This window comes from Miscanthus floridulus, chromosome 3 (assembly GCF_019320115.1).
Source record: "Miscanthus floridulus cultivar M001 chromosome 3, ASM1932011v1, whole genome shotgun sequence".
Taxonomy (NCBI): Eukaryota; Viridiplantae; Streptophyta; class Magnoliopsida; order Poales; family Poaceae; genus Miscanthus; species Miscanthus floridulus.
In genome coordinates this window covers 129,374,087-129,393,018 of record NC_089582.1, presented here as the reverse complement: position 1 = coordinate 129,393,018, position 18,932 = coordinate 129,374,087, and the positions used below count along the sequence as shown (strand labels likewise).

At 42.2% G+C, this 18,932-nt stretch overlaps 3 pseudogenes; 2 read left to right on the top strand and 1 right to left on the bottom strand.

The window, feature by feature from the left end:
* Positions 1–4,040, top strand: LOC136544435 (uncharacterized; annotated as a pseudogene).
* A 4,052-nt stretch (positions 4,041–8,092) lies between these two features.
* Positions 8,093–11,204, top strand: LOC136544434 (vacuolar-sorting protein BRO1-like; annotated as a pseudogene).
* A 1,552-nt stretch (positions 11,205–12,756) lies between these two features.
* On the bottom strand, positions 12,757–18,329 carry LOC136542433 (probable V-type proton ATPase subunit H; annotated as a pseudogene).
* Positions 18,330–18,932: the final 603 nt, after the last annotated feature.

Sequence of the window (18,932 nt, the reverse complement as noted above, 5' to 3'; positions counted from 1 at the left end):
ATGAATCGGCTGAAGGCTCTAAATTGTAAGGATATGGAGAGGTAAGATTTTATTGTAAGTATTGCCTTTTGCATTTTAGCAGAGCTCTAAATTATTGCCATGTGATTATGATGCGGGAATAACTTTATATTTGAACGATGTAATTTTGGGTTCATCCAAGTCTTCTATAGATCTTTGTGTTAACCACATAGTTCATGTGATATTTGACAATTTGCTTCCATTAGAGACTTGCAGGCTGTTCTTGTTAACATGACCTTTTCTTGTCCTGAGTGCTCTCTAGTGTATCAAAGGTAAAGCGTACTCAGGAAGTCACTCATGATCTGCTTGCTGTTTCATACAAGTAGTGGTATGTAGGAGCATTTTACTATGAAAACCATTTTTTTTCTTATGGAGGATCCATCCCACAGTATTCAAAAAATCATGAAATAAAAAAGATAAAGCACTGGTTTATCGACAAGCTTCTGGGCAATTGTTTCATATTTAGAAAGGGTCTGTAACCTTGTGACTCTGTGAGGCTGTGACCTTGTTCACATATGATTAGTCTGGGTACTGTTTAAGGGTTAGTCTGGGTACTGTTTGATGATCAGTTTCAGTAATGCAGGGCTCATATCTGTTCCCTCCTTGCCTCCCATCCCATGCTTATGCAAATATTCTGAACTTTGACAAATGCTTCTTTCTATTTATCTTATTCACTTGGCATAGCTTTTATGAAACTTCATGTTCTCTCGTGTTTGTATTTGTTACTGTGATAGGCTCACCTGGTTGCAGTTTAAAGTTGCCAATTATATTACAATCCACTGGAGCAACCGAGCAACTGAACTGAGTGGTGCTAGTTCTGTAGTGTTTTCCAAACAGCATTGCCGGTCTACAAAAGTATAGTCTTTTGAGCAATTTGTTGTAAAATTCAGGCTTATGAGACTAAACTCAGCTACATAGGCCTTTCAGTTAGAATGAGCTTCTGCCTATTCTAGCATTATCATAAGTTTGGAATCTCATATCGTGTTCCTTGTTCAATCTAGCTAGGCCTGGCTGCACAAATCAATTTGTTGGGTAGCTATACCATTTCAACTTTTGCCATCTTTTTGCACCTGCAAACTGAAATCACTGTTGTGTAATGTGTGTGTTTTCTACATCAATGCTTACTGCAGTAATAAGATTGTCAGCTCTGAAAAAAAAAACATGTTTGTTCGTCAGCTCAAATAAAAAAAAACATGTTAGTGTTATGCATCTTTCCTTTTTGAGTCAAGTATTTCTGAACTGTGAACAGTCCACCCTTCAAATTATGCCTTAGCACTGGAACTGTGGAAAGCAATTAAGCAAACGTTTGGGATGCATTGTCTTTCTGCAATGGTGGTTTCTATGTTCTAATAACTTCATTCATTCTGTTGCAGGACTAGGTTCCCATCCTGATTAGGAGCATGGGAGTGGATGCAGTCTTTTGTATCAAACCATCTTCCTTCTAATATGCTTCTGGTTGTACTGGGTTAATCTTATGTCTGATGACCGCTGTCCTCAAATGTTGCTGCCCTGAGTTGCATGTATTATGTAGAAGCACCATACACATATGGTCTTCTATATTTCAGAGTTCATTGTCTTGTAACTGAACTTTTAGCGTTTGGATATCTTCAATTATATGTAGAGACCGACCAAAGAAATCTTGCCGTGATTGCTGGCCTGTTCGTGCTAGACTCGGCGTAACTTTTGTAAAGGTGCAGAGGAACAGACTTTTACCACCCAGGGCAACTGGTGATTTGTGCTAGACTCGAGTCACCCTTAGTTCTGTCCAGGCTCGGCACCGACGACACCGATCACCTGGAGCACTGCGCCGCCCGCCCGCCCCTGCCAAATCACTAGCTGTCGTTCCAAAAAAAAAAATATCAATATTTTCATTGGATAAAAAGATTTACTGTGCTCATTGGATTCAGTGTCTATATTAAAAGCCAATAGAATCTAGCTTGTTTGGATGTGATTCTAGGATTTTGAGAATTATTTTACCCAGATTCATAAAATCCCCTGGGGCCTGGAAATCAAACGGGCCCAGCAAACAATTAACGCACACCATACTGTCCTCAAACGTCTGTGTTACCCTCCCATGCGTGATGGACCTCGTGTCCTCAATTTGCTCACCGCCATGAGTGATTCACTGTCGTGTGCCTAGTTATTAGTTGTCCTAACAATACACTGCCTCGACCACTAATGGCACTAGCGTCACCCTGCCCTGCTAGCACGTCGATCGCCGTTTCCACACTTCCCCAATGCTGCTGAAGCCAAATTGTCTCCTCCGTTTGGCGCAGGGTAGCGCGACATGCAAGAGGGTGGGCCACAGGGCAGTCCCTGAACCCTTTTGCTTGAAAACACTAGCAACAATTTTGGATGGAAACTGAACCGTTCCATGTACAAGTGATGTCACGACGCGGCTTTGTTCAGAAAAGTCTAACCTGCCCCTACATAAGCATTCGAGACACTTTGAAATGTGACGATGTTGCGCCATTTTGAGGATGAACTTGACAGAGTTGAACACTTCTCATCATCAAATAATGAACTCAGAACTCGCCTAGGGTAAGGTTGAGTCCGTACCCATAAATATACTACTTCCATTCTTAAGATAATGCAATCCTAGGTTTAACGCCGTAAGATACTCTAAAGTTTGATGACCTAAGTCTAGAAAATGTCATCAACATTTATGTTTTATAATAGATTTGATTAAAAAAATAAATTCCATAACTAAAAAAACATTAGTAATTTTTGTCTAAATTGATCTGAACTTAAAATAATTTAATTCCTATATTTTTTAGGGGAATTTAATTCCTATATGCTATTGTTTTCAACGGTGGGAATATACATTTGCTTGGTGACCCGTCAGACAGCTTAGTGCACTAAACATATAACTCCTGACCTCGCCCGCGCCTCCGCCGCGTGCGTCGCCTTCCGCCGCCTCATCGCTGACCACTCCTTCCTCCGCCGGTACCGCTCCTTTCACCCGCCCCCACTCCTTGGATTAGTTAGCTCCTCTGGTTTCCAACCTGTCGAGGCGCCCCATCCCTCCACTGTTGTCGCACGTGCTGTCGCGTTTTCCTTCGACTTCCTCCCTCGCACCACCAAATTGGACCACTGGTATCTGCGTGATGTCCGCGACAGCCGCGTCCTTGTCGATTGCCATAGGGGGAGAGGCCCCATCCGGGACCTCGCGGTGTGCGACCCGTTGTCCCGACGATACCTGCTGCTGCCTCTCATAACCGATGACCAACTCGCCTCCATCGGGCTCCACAAGAGTCTCATCCTTTCGAGGGCCTCCTTTATCCCTTCAGGAGGCATAGAGGAGGATACATCATTCAGTGTGATCAACTGGATACAATCCAAGTCAAGGCTGGGAGTATTTATCTTCTCTTCGGGTTCTGGCTGCTGGAGTGTCAGCACGTCTGTCAGTTGGGGCGATCTAGGTTTGGACCAAATTGATATGTTGGATTCAGGCCAATGTGCGTATGACTGCTTCTATTGGAAATTATACGACATGAGCACGGTTATCAAGCTCGACATGAATAGTATGCTGTTTTGCACTATTGACCTCCCGTGATGAACGGGAAATCGTTGTTGTGGAGTCAGGGGGAAGCAAGGTTGCAATGTTTAGTCTTCTGATTCGTGAAGGGACATCTGTGGATTATTATACGTTTCCGCAAAATGGCAGTGAGAAGTCCCATGAGTGGCATATGAAGATTACCATCCCCTTGCCTGACCATTATTATACTAGTGAATGCTGCATTTGTGGTCCAGTGGAAGGATACATTTTCATAGAACGCATTCCAGATGAAGAGGATCCAACATATTCAACATTTTTCTCACTTGACATGAGTCTTTTAATGTTGAGAGGGTCGGTAGGACAAGTTAATTTTCGTACCTATCCATATTTTGGTTTCCCACCATCTCTGTCACCAAGGAGGATTGAAGGATATGCAGTGGTACACTTTTTAGTGTGAGTCTTGCCTCTTGCATGCATTTCACAGACCTGTACATTTGGGCACTGGTTGTGTGAATGAGCAATTAGTAAGGGTGTGTTTAGTTGGGGAGGTGAAAATTTTTGGGTGTCACATCGGATGTGTCGGAAGTATGTTGGGAGGGGTTTTTGGATACTAATAAAAAAATAAATTACAGAACCTATCAGGAAACCGCGAGACGAATCTAATGACACTAAGTAATCGGCCATTAGCACATGTGGTTACTGTAGCACTTAAGGCTTTTCATGGACTAATTAGGCTTAAAAGATTCGTCTCGCGATTTTGCCGAGAACTGTGCAATTAGTTTTTTTTTTCGTCTACATTTGGTACTCCATGCATGTGTCCAAACATGCTCTTTTACTGTAGGAGGAAATTTTTTTTGAAAACTAAACAGGGCCTAAGCACCAGCACAGGCTGCTTGCATTGTTGGTCTACATCAAGATGGCCTGTTGAGCATATTTGCCGTGAAAAAACCTGGCTGACAAGATAGACTTAAGATGAGCCAAATAAATCTTTGTTTGTTCAGGCAGTTCTTCTAATGCATGTGCCAGGACTCAGTCTTGTTATTTGTTCAGCCTAGCTAGGGTTGGTTGCAGAAGTCAATTTGTTGGAGCTATGTCAGTTCAAACTTTTGCCATTTTTTGTAATTCCAAATGATCGTAATTCTTACTGCAATCCATTTTGCTATGTTTTCAGAAGTGTCGTGATGTGCACTTTTGTTTTTCGGTACTACATTAATGCAGTTCAGTTAAACTTTGCCCTCCATGTTATCAGGCTATCCGCACTCGTCCACCTCTATTTTCATCTCTAAAAAGGAATATTTTATCCTAGTCATCGAGATTCTCTACTCTATATATATTTTTCCCGTACCCGTGGTATCTCTATCACATACTCTATACATACTATTCCATATTTTATTCCCCTCCCTCCCTCTTTCTCTCTCTCACCGACTCTCCCTCTCTCTTTTGCTACAGTGTTTAGCGTAGATCGACCGGAACGCTGCAGGTAGCGATGCGCTGTGCGGCCGGTACGCTGCAGGTGTGTTTCCAGGCGCGCGGTGCAGGCTACCGGTCCGCTTGCAGGCGTGCGGTGCGGATAGCCTCAGAAGTTCAAACTATGCATTGGCACAGAAAGTTTGAAAAAACGACTATTTTCGCTGCATTTGCAGTGGTGATTTTCGAAGTTGTAAATTCGTCCATTCAGTTGCAGGACTAGATTAAGGCCTGGACTCCTGGTCAGTGGCTATGGGTGCATGTTGCTGGTTTGGGGTAGTGGAGCTGGGCCATGATGACGCAGTGCAGAGGCCTTTGGTGCCGCACTTTTTCTTCTACTAGATTTCCCTCTTTGTCCTGTACGTACTCTACTGATATTTGACTGATAAGCAATTGCCCTTTTTATTTGGGTTTGTTTAGCTTATAAGTCATGGCTGAAAGTATTGCTGGCTGGTTTAGTGTGAGAGAAAAATATTGTTCGTTGGTTGATAAGCCATAGCTTATAAGCCAAATACGACCAAACCAATAGACTGAATGTCTAAAAGTACCGTTGGCTGATGTATTGTGAAAGAAAAATACGGTTTGTTGTACGTTAACTTTGCCGTCCATGTCAGATATAGATTTAGGGCTTCTTCAATGCAGGCTATAAGTTCTGTATGCCTCAGGATAAAAGAGTAAGCCACATAGGCATGTAGCTGGTTTGAGCTCTCAAAAATCAAGAACGCAAGTTGCAGGCAGCCAGACTCACCTTTAGGGGGTGTTTGGATCCAGCTACTAAAATTTAGGAGAAGTGTCAGGAGATATTGCATGGGGTGTTTAGATACTAATAAAAAAAATAAATTACATAATCCGTCGATACTCTACGAGACGAATTTTTAAGCCTAATTAATCCGTCACTAGCACATGTTTACTGTAGCAAAACATTGTCAAATCATGGACTAATTAGGCTCAAAAGATTCGCCTTGCAAATTAGTCGCAAACTATGTAATTAGTTTCATAATTAGTCTATATTTAATACTCCATACATGTGTCCAAACATTTGATGGGACAACGACTAAAATTTAGAAGAGGCAACCAAACACACCCTTATTCTTGTCCACAAAGAACATATAATCGGCCGAGATACACTTAGTTTGCGTGCCCATCTCATAATCGACTACGCAGAATACAATGGCACCATGTGTTTTGGTCCATGGATTTTTTTAAGGTATTTATTTTTAGGACCAAACAATCCTCAATCTGGAATTGAAGATATGTTGAGAACATTTTGATGATTCCTTTGCTTATAGTTTGGACTAAATACAACTGTTTAAACCAATGAAGATACGTGGCTATAGCCGGCTAGCCATGGTTTAAAATAGTGGGTTATTGAAAATAACAGCACATTTTTTTTTAGCAGTTATTAAGCTATAGCGGCGCTATGAGTATTTTTGTGGTGGAATTAATGTAAGAAACATGACAAATATAAATTTGATGAACACAAATATGTTTCTAAGGTTCTATAGATCTTACATTACCAATATGATATATTACAACATAGTTTATGAAACTCCAAAGTCCAAAATATCAAATTAGTACTACCTCCGTCTCCAAAAGAATGCGATGCTAGCACAGTGTTACGTTTTTAGTATCTTAAGTTTGATCAATTATACATAAAAAAGTATCCATGTTTATGATACTAAATAAATATCATCAGATTAATTATGAAATATATTTTTATAATAAATTAATTTATTAATTTAAAGACATAACTATAAATATTAATCACTAAAAACTTAGTCAAACACGAACCACTTTTTATCACACATAACCCATAGTTGCATTCTTTTCAGGACAGGTAGTAGCAAATAAGTACTCCCTCCATGTTTCAAAAACATGTCATTTTGGACATCATCTCCAATACCAAGGAGTGTTTTAATTAGGGTGCCTATTTCTTGCTTTGCCCATATTCGACGTGTTCGCTGGTTGGTTTCTGGGTTGGTTTGGGCTGGCTGGTGCTGATTTGTTGTGAGAAGAAAACACTGTTGACTGGTTGAATAAGTCTGACTGAAACCAACAAGCGAATATGGTGATTAACTCGTTAGTACTTAGAAACAAAATTACCTCTCCGCTCAGGTGGTAAAGCCGTAAAGGGCACTAGGTTTCAAGCTAGTGAGCTGAGTTCAACCCCAAGCAACCAGTATTTTTGCTGCGCGATTTTGTAAATTTTTTCGATAAAACGTACAGCCAGCCGCGCATATGAAATTTTCACAATCGCGCGCTGTAGCAAAGCACCAGGCGAATCTGGAGTCTGATTGCCGCGCCATTTTTTTTCGGCCGCTAGGAGCATTAACCTGTGGCGGGGTGCTTATATATTTATACGACACCACAACTGCGCCGATCATGTTGTCCAACTGCGCGAGCTGACCTCGTTGCCTATGACTCTGAGGACGACGATGATCAAGTCGAAAACTTAACAGCCTGTTCGCTTGCTCGTAAACGATCGTAAATTTCCAGCCAAAAACAGTGTTTTTCTCTCACACCAAATCAGCCAGCAGTAAATAATCCACGATACGATACGGCCTCCCGAACATGCTGTTAATTCCGGATGGTAACCAGAGTACTCGGATGTGCTCCCATTTCCCCATCCATATGCAAAATCATCTCCATCATCCATAATGAGCAACCACGAAGACACATTTTATTTTCAACTTGCAAGAAGAGGTATGGAGTATATACGAGCGAGTGTATACGCATAGAATACAGATCATACAGCATCAGTTTGATTTGATTTACGGACACGGACGCGCATGTCTCATTGAGATATCCTCAACAATTACCTGGATGTCGGTGTTGGTGCACGTTCTGCGCGTCGTCGACGAAGAAATAATTAAATTAAACAACGGGATCACGCTTGGAACGAGGGTATCATTTACAATTTATATGGTTATTATATAGTGGTTTTGTATTCTGGCAGAGGCTACAAAAGGCGAGCGGAGACGCAGCAGTTGAGGGATCAGTTCAGAGCCAGCCAGCCATTTCAATCACTTCACTCTATCAATCGCATAAGCCACTCACAGGCTAGAACACCACCGCACCCACCCACGCCCACACTGATTCAAGCTGTGAATGGTGCCCAGGCCCTGGTCGACGACGAAGCTGGCGGCCTCACCCTCGGCGGCGGAGGCGGGTCTGATGATTCTGCATCTGCTGGCGGCGGCCTTGATCGCCAGCAGCCTCTCGCTGCTCCTGCCAACCAGCAGGGCAGCCGAGCTAGATCCTGCTCCTGCTGCAGACGACCTTGTACCTCCCGAGGCTGCATTTCTCTCCCAGATCGACAAGATATGTGCTTACGATTCCGAGTCCGAGCTGAGGGATTGCGCACGTCCAGTGGCACCTGCGGCTGTCGGGGGCGCCGGTGTCGTTGACCGACTCTGCTGCGCACGTCTGCAGAATGCTGTTTTTTTTTCTACGGATGGCAATTCTAGGCGTTGCGCATGTGGATTCGTGGCCCAAGCTGCTGCGAAGCTGGGATTCAACGTCAGCAGTGAATGCATCGCAGGGGCTGACACCCCCGTCTTTGGAGGAAATACGATGGAAGAAGTCTGCCCAGATGAGAGTGAGACGGAGAACTGATGGAGCAATGTCCATCATCAGGGGTCAGCTGCATGCAATCGGCCGCCAGAAAGCTCAGGATGCATATATATGCAACAACGGTCCGCCAGTCTATACACTCTCCATCACCAGGGGGCTTATTTCGTCGTCACTGCTAGTATTTCGTTCGTGTTTAAATAAGGGAGAATTGTATTCTTGCCCTTGTTCAGTACTTCAATTGTGATTTTGCCTTTACTATTTTAACTTTGTGTTTTTGCCCTTGTTATTTTGAACTGAAGTGTCCGTCTGCCCCTGCTTTGGCGTCGGATGGCCATCGAATAGATGGATTAAAAAAATTCGAAACCTGAAAAGAAAAGTCTAAATGCCCAAACTGCCCCTTATCCTTTCTGGCTGTTTCTCGACTCCACAGGACACCGACCGCATCGGAGAGGGATGGAGCGGGCGGCGCGGTTCTAGGCGGCGGAGCGTGCGGCGTGGGTGCGGCGGCTCGAAGCAGCGTCGGCATCAGGGCGGGCGGAGCAGGTGCGGCATCGGGGCGACGTGGGCGTGGAGCGGGCCGGGGCGCAGGGGAGGGCGGAGCGGGCGGCTCCGGTGCCTGGACGCCCGCTGCGCCTCTACATCGCCTCCGTCTACTCGGAGCGCGAGGCTGCCGCGGCCGACGACGACCTTACCGTGGTGCGCGACCTCCGCGCCGCTGTCGAGCAGCCCTCCCTCCCGGACCCGTACTCCCTGGAGCAGCGCCGCGACGCGCTCCTCGCCTACGCGTAGGCCCTGGCGCTCGTGGAGCCCCGCTTCCCCATCTCCGCCGACCGCGCCCACGTCCACTCCCTCACCTTCACATGGCACGATGCCTTCAAGGGGAACAAGAAGTGAGCCCTCGCCTCCGTCCACCTCGAGAAGGCCGCCGTGCTCTTCAACCTCGGCGCCGTCTACTCCCAGATCGCGCTTGCCGCGGACCGCTCCACCGACGTCGGGATCAAGACCGCGTGCGGCGCCTTCCAGAGTGCGGCGGGGGCATTCGCGTGGCTCAGGGAGAGCGGGGTCGCGGCCAAGGCTGTCGCTGCGGGGGCCACCACCGTGGGCATCACGCCCGAGTGCGCCGGCATGCTGGAGAAACTCATGCTCGCGCAGGCGCATGAGTGCTTCTTTGAGAAGGTCATTGGTGGAGGGAAGCCACCCGCGCTGTGCTCCAAGGTGGCGCGGCAGGTGCGTGATTACTTCCTGTTGTTCAGGTTTTGCGATATGGGAGCTTAGTTTGAATTGATGTGGAATGAATGAAAGCTCTGAATGTTTCTTAAGTTGTTTAGGAATTAGCAAGCAAGTTCGTGTGTGTATCCAGTTGTGAGATTAGTTCCTACAATTGATTTGATTTAGTTATATATGATGACTTAATTGTATATGAGTTGCACGGTTCATTTTAGCTACCATTAATACAGCACATTCTTATTCATGATGCCGTACAGTTCTTTCTTCTGCAAAACTTTGGTGTCAATGTGCTATCTAACTAATTCTTCGTCATTACATGTTCACATATCTTTTCAGGTGGGCATATTCTATGAAGAAGCATATGCAGCTCTCAGTGCACCTCCTCTAAGTCAGCACTTTGATAAGACATGGGTGTCCCATGTCCAGCTGAAAGCTGCTCAATTCTACGCCGATGCTTGCTATAGGTATTCATTAGATCTTCATCAAAAAGAAGAAATTGCTGAGAAAATTGCACGTTTAAAGATTGGTATGAGTGCCTTGGCAGATGCTAAGAAGACTACGAAGGGAGTTGCTGCCCAGCTTCTGGATTCTGTCAACAAGCTGGAAAGTAACATGAAAACCAACTTGGAAAGGGCTATGAAGGAGAATGATCGTGTTTACCTGATGCGGGTTCCAGCTGCTGGTTCCTTGGGAGCCCTCCCTGTAGCGTCCCTTGTAAAGCCTACCTCTTTGGCTGAAGTTTTAGATGCCAGCAAGGAAAGGCTTTTTTCATCACTTGTGCCTAATGACAGCATGAAAGCACTCTCTAAGTACACAGAGATGGTAGATAATATTATCCGGACCCAGGCAGAGAAATTACAGCAAGCTAGTGAGATCACTAGAGTCAGGCTGAAGGAAATGGACTTACCAGATTCTATTCTTTCATTGGAAGGAAATATAACCTTGCCCTTGGATCTGAAGGAAGACGTAGAGGCTGTGCAGATAAGTGGTGGCCCTGCTGGCTTAGAATCTGAGTTGCAGCAGCTTAGGGATTTGAGCAGGGTCAATCAGAAACTACTTGTTCAGACTGAAGAACTTCTACAGAAGGAGGCGAATGAAGACGCACAATTTCGTACACAATTTGGGAGTCGTTGGACTAGACCTCAATCAAGCACCCTAACAAGAATATTCAGGATAGATTGAATCTGTTTGCTTCTAATCTCAACAGAGCTGCTGATAGTGATTCTCTGATTGAACGAGGCGTGAAGGAGAACTATCCATTGATGCCTATCCTTGACAAAAGACCGGTGAGAGTTTAACAATAGTATATAACACGGTGTAGTTGCTTTTGTGGACATGTGACATGGTGTAGACCTGTAGCTTTTGTGGACATGTTTTTTTTCACAACTTTTGTGGACATGTTGATACGTTGTATGGTAGACTTTGAAATGCTGTGGTTCTCCATGATTTTTCTTATGTGTTTTATATGTGCTTCATATTGTTGTCATGATGCTAGCAAAATATAGCAAATGTGCTGTCAAAATTTTGAATATTTATCAATATTAAATTTGAGTTCAAATAATTATAATTAGACATACAATAAAAAAGTCTAATTCCAAATCAGGGTAAAATCACAATTAGGCATAACAAACAGGGGCAAAATCACATGGGCATTTATGTCCTTTTGTACAAAGTTTAACACCGTTAGGGGTGGATGACGGAGCAGGGGCAAACTGGTGCTTCGTGAATGACACAGTAAGGGTAAATTCACAAAGTCAAAAAAATAGGGGCAAAATCACAATTTCGATACAAAACAAGGGTACTAACACAAGAGCCCCTTTAAATAACTAGCAAAGTAGCAAGTTTTTTTTTTCTTTTCCTGTTTTTTGCTAGTAGCAAAGTAGCAAGTTGGTCTCTGCAAATAGTGCTATTCTAGTTTGCTTATTGTAGTATTTAGAATTTTTTGGGGACATACACATTTTTTAATGTTTTATTTATTTATTTATTTGATTATAATTATATTGTTTTATCTTGGTGTGCCTCTACTCTATCTACTGTCATGAACTCCACCTAGAGTTATTGTCATATTTCTTGTCTCTTCCTTATTTTTTTCTATTACTATCTTGTGACTGTGCAATTTTAGCTAAGGACAAATCAAAGTAGCCTTCAGCCTCATCTTGATGGGCTCTATTACCGATAAAACCACTTACCAAGTATTTATCTAGTTCCTTATTAGCTCTCTTATATATAGATTTAAATTCGAGATGGTCTTACTTCTTCTATTATAGTTCCGTAGTTTCTTTTTTCCGATAGTATGGTTTGATTTATCACAAGGCTTTTGATGTCTTAGAGCCATCCACTAGGAGTCTATCACCACCTTTTAGTTCCATGTAATCATGAGTTACCTCAACAGACAATTTATATAGTGAGTTGTTTTCTTGATTTAAACTTGAGATGCTCTCTCCAAGAAAATTGGAATGACTTATAATTTGAAATGGAGGGAGTATAAATATCAAAGTTTATCATAAGTCTAAACTATTATAAGCTTGAGTAAATTTATAAAAAATAACTATAATATTTAAGACATCAAGTTAGCAGCAATGACATTATCAAATGTAGTTTCATAATTTAGCTCTTTCATGTGATAGATATTAATCAAACTTAGGATAGTTTGAATTGGAAGAAACTTCGATCACTCATATTTCAGAACAATGAAGTATATGTGTTTTCAAATATGTGAAAGCTCAAATGTTATAAAAAATGCAAATAACATCGAATGTTATTATGAACAATAATACAGGTTTAACTGAACGATGTGTATTGTTGTAGCGCAACAAGCCAAAATCAAAAGATGGCTCGCGCATGATGTTCTAAAATTTCAGGAGAATGAACTTTCATAAAAACCTGTGGAACAATTGCAAACATGTAACATCCATATGCACACAGGTCAGGCAATGCTGTCAAGTAGAAGAATAAACAGAATAACAAAAAAAAAGAGGTATGCCAAAGTTACAATTCAAATTTACATAAATGAATCAACAAGCCCATGGACACTTTATTACATCGAGCATGGTATGGCTCTGATTATTTATTATACATCGGTTTCAAAAATCAAATAACAATACGATATACTGGACAAGAATTTCAAGGTTTTTTGTTCTCAACTGGCCATTCTGAAAAAATGGACAGGGGTTCTCTGGATCTAAATACAGAAGACTCAGTTTCTCTCAAGCCTGCAGGAAACTGGCATACTTTGCGCCAGAGGAAGAGCCTCTGCACACAGAGCAGCGCATTTTTCCTCACTTCAGTGTTCTCATGATTCATGAGCTTCATGACTCGGTCCTTGGCCTTGAGGTCTGCCACCACGACTCGGCCAGATGGATGGTACTGGAGGAACTGTGAGAGGTACGTAGCAGGCCACGGCAAGAGCGGTTGTGTCACTTGATGTGTCAATGATTGTCATGAGAACTCGTAGAATCTGCCAAGTTATAGGTGCAATTTCATCACAACCACAGAGCCGAATGCTTACGAGCCTATCTAATCTAGATTGAATTGTCCAGAATAGCTTAGCTATGAATTTGACTGTTGAACTACTTAGTCCAATTGTGCAACAAGTTTATTCAAACATTTTCATTCAAGAAAGGACAAGGCATACCTGGAAATCATTTTCTTCAAAATTGTTGATGTTCTCACGCCAGAAACTTGGATCTTTGTGCATTGGAGACCAGTCAAGATGACCAAGAAGAACTTGCTGTTTGTACTTATCAAAGGAACTCAACTTCTTGAGGTTTTCTTTGAGTCCCACCTCTAATTGATTCAGAGCTTCTAACAGATCCTGAGTGCATAAATAATAGGAAATTGCTGTTAGCACAAAAAGGTGCAAAAACATACAAGCTCAACCTGAGCATGTAATAGACTAGATACATTCATATTTTTTTCTCAAACGCGCAAGAGCTGTGCATCACTACATTAAAGGAGATATAGTCACATTTATTTATGCTTGCATGAAAATTCACGAGTCCCAATTTTGAAGCAGCAAATACAGGAACCTCCAACATATCTTGCAGATAAAAATGATTCTTGTGCTTCAAAATGCCTGATTAACTAACTCTTTGTAATGTTACCAAGCAAACTTCTGCTGTTCAATTACCAGGGTTTCCATGGGCATATGGGAGACCAGATCACACAAAAAGGTTCAGCAAACAAAGAAACTACAAGACTACAAGAGGGCGCACTATGTCATTACAATTCCACTTCTATATTTCAGGTGCCTGTATTTTTGTTGTTCAGGCGACATGTAATTTTGTCATGGTTTGACTAGAAAAAAAAACTGTGACTTGTCTCTTGTGAGTTGTCCTTTTAATTGTACTAATTAGTTGTCTAAGATTGTTGCCTGAAAATTCAGGCACCTGAAATATAGCAACTCCATATATTTTAGCAAATTGTGTCATTTTTCCTTAGACACTTGAAAACCCAGGTTTAAGCGATATCTTCACCTAACCCTATCTACAACAAAAAAAATAGGACACTAAACTAAAAATCCTAGGTAAACTGCAATCTTTTTTTACTTACTGAACAGTAAATAGCAAATATTTCAGACAGGTTGGTTTTCAAGAAAGCATATGCTTGCCATTTTGTGATTCCTACATTTACTTCAATCGAAACAATGGTTCAGATATAAAGATTTCAACATTCGATGCATATTTTCCTGTGGAATATTAAAAAAACCAAAGGTTTGGAAAGCTCCTCACCTCATCAGTCCACTGCTTGAGCTTTCAAGTTTTGTACTATTTGTGGCAATCCAAGATCGATCATCTGGGCAGCAAATGCACCCTTTGCCAGCAAATTACGGAAGGACAACACAACAACTCTGACCACCTTCAATTTTATGCATAATGTTAACATTTCTGACGTAATTACAGTGACATAATATGACATGCAAATTTAGAACATTACCTTCTCTTTAGTAGAGCCCTTGACAACCTCTACAAGTCTTGGCATAACCCTTGTGGTGGACAAATAATCAACTGCAGCATCATAAAAGGATAAAAGCCAGATGCAGAGGCAAGTTTCATAAAGGAGCTGCACAAGAAATAACAAAAAGGAAAACAGATGGGGAAGTTAGTTCTAGAGTTGAAAGATGAAACAGTTTATGCCTGTTATCTGCAATCAAACAGCTAAGACCTAATGAGACACTCTACTCCAAGATATTTCCATTCTCGATGCTTAGGGCCAAGCAATCACCTGAATTGACTGTTGTGTGGAAGCTGGGGATATCAAAGGAATGAGCAGCTTGATGCCATCAGCTTGAACAAATAATGTCCTAACATATGGTTCTCTCAGCAAAGTGGAGAGGCAATGGATAGAAGTAGGAATAGAGCAGCTCGGGTGTGTAGGATTCCTCAGCTGCAAAACATATCATAATAAAATTCAGAACGCATAAATGGTAGTTTCATAGCATATAAAAAACAAAAAGTGGTAATGAACTAAAAAGACCATTCACATTTCTAACCTGTGAACAGAGCCATTCAACCAAACCTCTCAATACATCATGTGCTGAAGTAAGTTTGCTCTTTGAATTTGAAGCATCTCCATTTGGAAGTGTACCATTCTGAAGCTTTGGTCGTGCACTATAGTCAAAGTAAAGTAAGATCTACAAATAATTTTACATGATGAGCATTTGAATACAAGCCAAACTTACCTAATTATATCAGTCAATATCTTACAACTTTTTTCTTGTACAAACCAGTTGCCTTTCCACAACAACCTGAAAATTATAATTTTGTTAGCTAAATTTGGTAATAAGAGAACAAGATAAACAGGCCTAGCATGGTGTGTACGAACTCTTTCTAGCATATGGGTATTCCCGAAACAAAACAGGCTAAGGTACAGAAGGTGACTTCTAATTACAAAGTCTTGTCATCAGGATGCGGAATGGGCAATATATGTCAATATATTTGCTGGACAACGAAATAAGCAGATTCCTTAAATTAATAAGATAAAAATAAAAGAATTAAACAAGCATAGTACACTTAACTTAAGAAAGGCTCATAAATATCTTCACCAGACAGAGATTGGTCATAAAACAGTGCTGCACGCTTAGGATTTGCTGAAAACAAAGGTATCACCAATGTAACATAAATAAGTGATAATCTAATGGTTTAATGATGGAAGTGAATAGTTTTCATCTGAAAGAAAAAAAGGCTGGCATACTTGCAAGCATTTCATCAATGAGGGCAAGCACGTATTCCACAGTCTCTTCCTTGGAGATGCTCCGCAGGATATTCAGGAAAACTCGGACATACGCTGGCCCATCCTAAAAGAACAGAGTTTTAAGGATCTTTGTGTTATACTGTTATATAAAACTAGTTGAGTAACCAAACATGTAATAGAGATTTACACAAATAGATAAACAAGGTAAAAGTAAATTCAAGTAAATATAATATAAACTATTTTGAAGGGCAAGTGCAAGGCAATACAGGCAGTAAGAGTTATTTGTGGGCAAAAGAGGAAAAGGGAAATTAGTCAACTAGATCCTGTTACAGTAAACCTATGCAAGGTTGAGTACACACCCTATTAATGCACTGAATCAATTCAGATATTGATAAAAAAAGAGTGCATTACAAATATGCATATCTGATAACCTCTTGTAAGCTAAAAACATGATCTTGAAACACCAAAAAACGTAAGGATAAGATAGTTCACTAAAGAGTGAGAAAACAGGAAGAAACCAGAAAAATTGTGATGCAAAGATGAAGACATCAATCATAACAAGATAGTAGCAAATCTGAAAGATGGAAAAAGAAGGCAGTGATACAATGGCCTTTAATCATTTTTATCCACACAAATAATTTAGGTTGAGAAAGCAACTCACCTCCTCAAGCAAAGGAGCTCGCTGACTCTCTGGTTTGTGGTCATATCGCCGTAAAAGCTGAAGGCATGTTCCGGAGATAAGCTTAGTTGACATGTAATGCTCCCATGGAATATCTCGCTTGAGGAACCTTAATATACAAAACCACAATACAAAAATTAATTAAAAAGAATTATACTTTTCCTTCCTGCTAACATAATGCAACAAAAAATTCCACAATCCACTGATGCTTGCAACATTTTTATGAAAAGCATCCTAGCTTAGAAAGAAGGCATGCTAACGCATGAAAACTAGTATGCCAGAGCTAGAAAAGTGTAATTTTCCATACACTCAGTCAGCAAAAACGGACAGTCTCAGTAATTCAGCACCTAGTATCAAAATTAACAAGGCATTTGATTTATAAATTCGCGACAAACTTGCTAAATGTTGATGGTATCAGGCACTCAGTTCATAATATTAGAACCTATAAAGCATATGATGCCAGGTAACATATCAAGAGTTTCTAATTGGTTGGAAGTTAGAACATATATCCATCTCTGGACATGGATGGAAGGAAGATTTGCCCCAAGAAATATAAACATAATGCGATGCAATCATCTGCAATTTCCAGTAGTTATTTCTAACTCTTCCCGCCAAAATTAAAACTTTATCTGCTAACTGATACAAATATAAATGCAGCAGTAGCAGTCATCAGCTTTATGTAAGCAGGTAAACAAGAACATGATAGCCTAAGATATTTGCATGGACTGATTCACTAGCATGATAGTGTATTACGGCCCGGAGTGTATGCATCCATCATTTTAACACAGCGAAAGGGTGGCTATGTCTCAGGTCGTGGCCCCATCGATAGAGAAACAGCAAACCACTTTGTTTTTGCATAACAAAAATCCCATTCCATGATAATCACCGCAGTTTCAGTCGCGCTATCACTATGGCGCAAGTAGCAACTGCTCTCTCGACTCCGTAGATGACCACAGCAAAACGTCAGCCTACGATGCAAGTTGCGACAAAGTAAGTCTGACATGAGTGGAAATTTTGATTTACTTCAAACAACATTGCAACAGATTTTACAGAGTTGTACCCATCCTGTCAATCAATACAGTAGAATGACAATTTGCATAGTGCATCCTTCATACCACACTAGAGCCTATTAATGCGGCCCAATAAACCAGCCCGCACACCCTACGGATTGTAAACACTAGGCACGCGGAAGCTAGCAAGCATCAACAGTTGAAACGGAAGCGGGTAAGCAACCCCAGGCACTAACCTGCTCGGTGGTGAGCTCGGCGCGATCCATGACGGCACGGGGGCAGTCCAAGCACCGTCCGCGAGCCGGCCCTGCAATTCAGCCCCGGATCAGATCGGAATCCTTCCCCTTCTCGCACCGCTCGCAGATCAGGTCGACGCGACAGATTAAAAAAAAAATCACTCGGAAGAGCGCGCGCGGAGAAGCGAACCGCGGAGAGATCGGATTTGTCCCACCTGGCACCACCGGCGGCGAGGTGGAGGAAGGATCGGAGGCTCCCGGCGACGATTGAGGAAGACGAGGCGAAGAACAAGGAAGAGGTCTGAGAGGGACAGGGGGCGTAATTAGATGAGAGCGAGACGAGTGGCCCGTGGCCGAGTCCCCTCCGCAGTCCGCACCGGTGTAGGTGGGGCCCACGTTTACATGGCCACGTGGAGGAGTCGTGCTCCGCTGGGCCTGCTGAACTTGATGTCGATGCGATCCATCCCGCAGCGCGAATCTTAGCTCCGAATTTTTTTTAAAAAAAAACATCCTATTGCAGAATTTTAGTCATCGCAAAGTTCAGGTGAAGTATTGTCTTAAAAGTAGATCTTTCTTTTTTTCTTCTTCTGAAACTGAAGGAAAACGTGCGGCGACGGGTGATCACTCTCATGTACATTTGGTGGTCAGAACGGTGCAGGATTCGCGAAGGGGATGCACCAAGAGGGCTGGGACATATTGCACAGTTAGTAAATTGCTATGTTTGAAGAATGTACAAGCTGAACCTGTCCAAAGTCGAAGGAAGCCGGCATGGTCTAAGCCACCAACTGATTTTTTATCAAGATTAATTGTGATGGGGCTTTTAGCCAGGAGGGATCTAGCTGGTGGTTGGGGATATGTCATGAGAGGAGCCGATGGTACTGTTGTTTGTTCAGGCTACGGCAAGCTGGGAAAGGTTACTTCTGGATGCTGCTCATACCGAGATTCATTGCCTGTCTACAAGCTCTTCAGCGGGCAGTGATGTTGGGGATTCAGAAAGTGATCCTGGAGACCGACGCACTGATGGTGGCCCA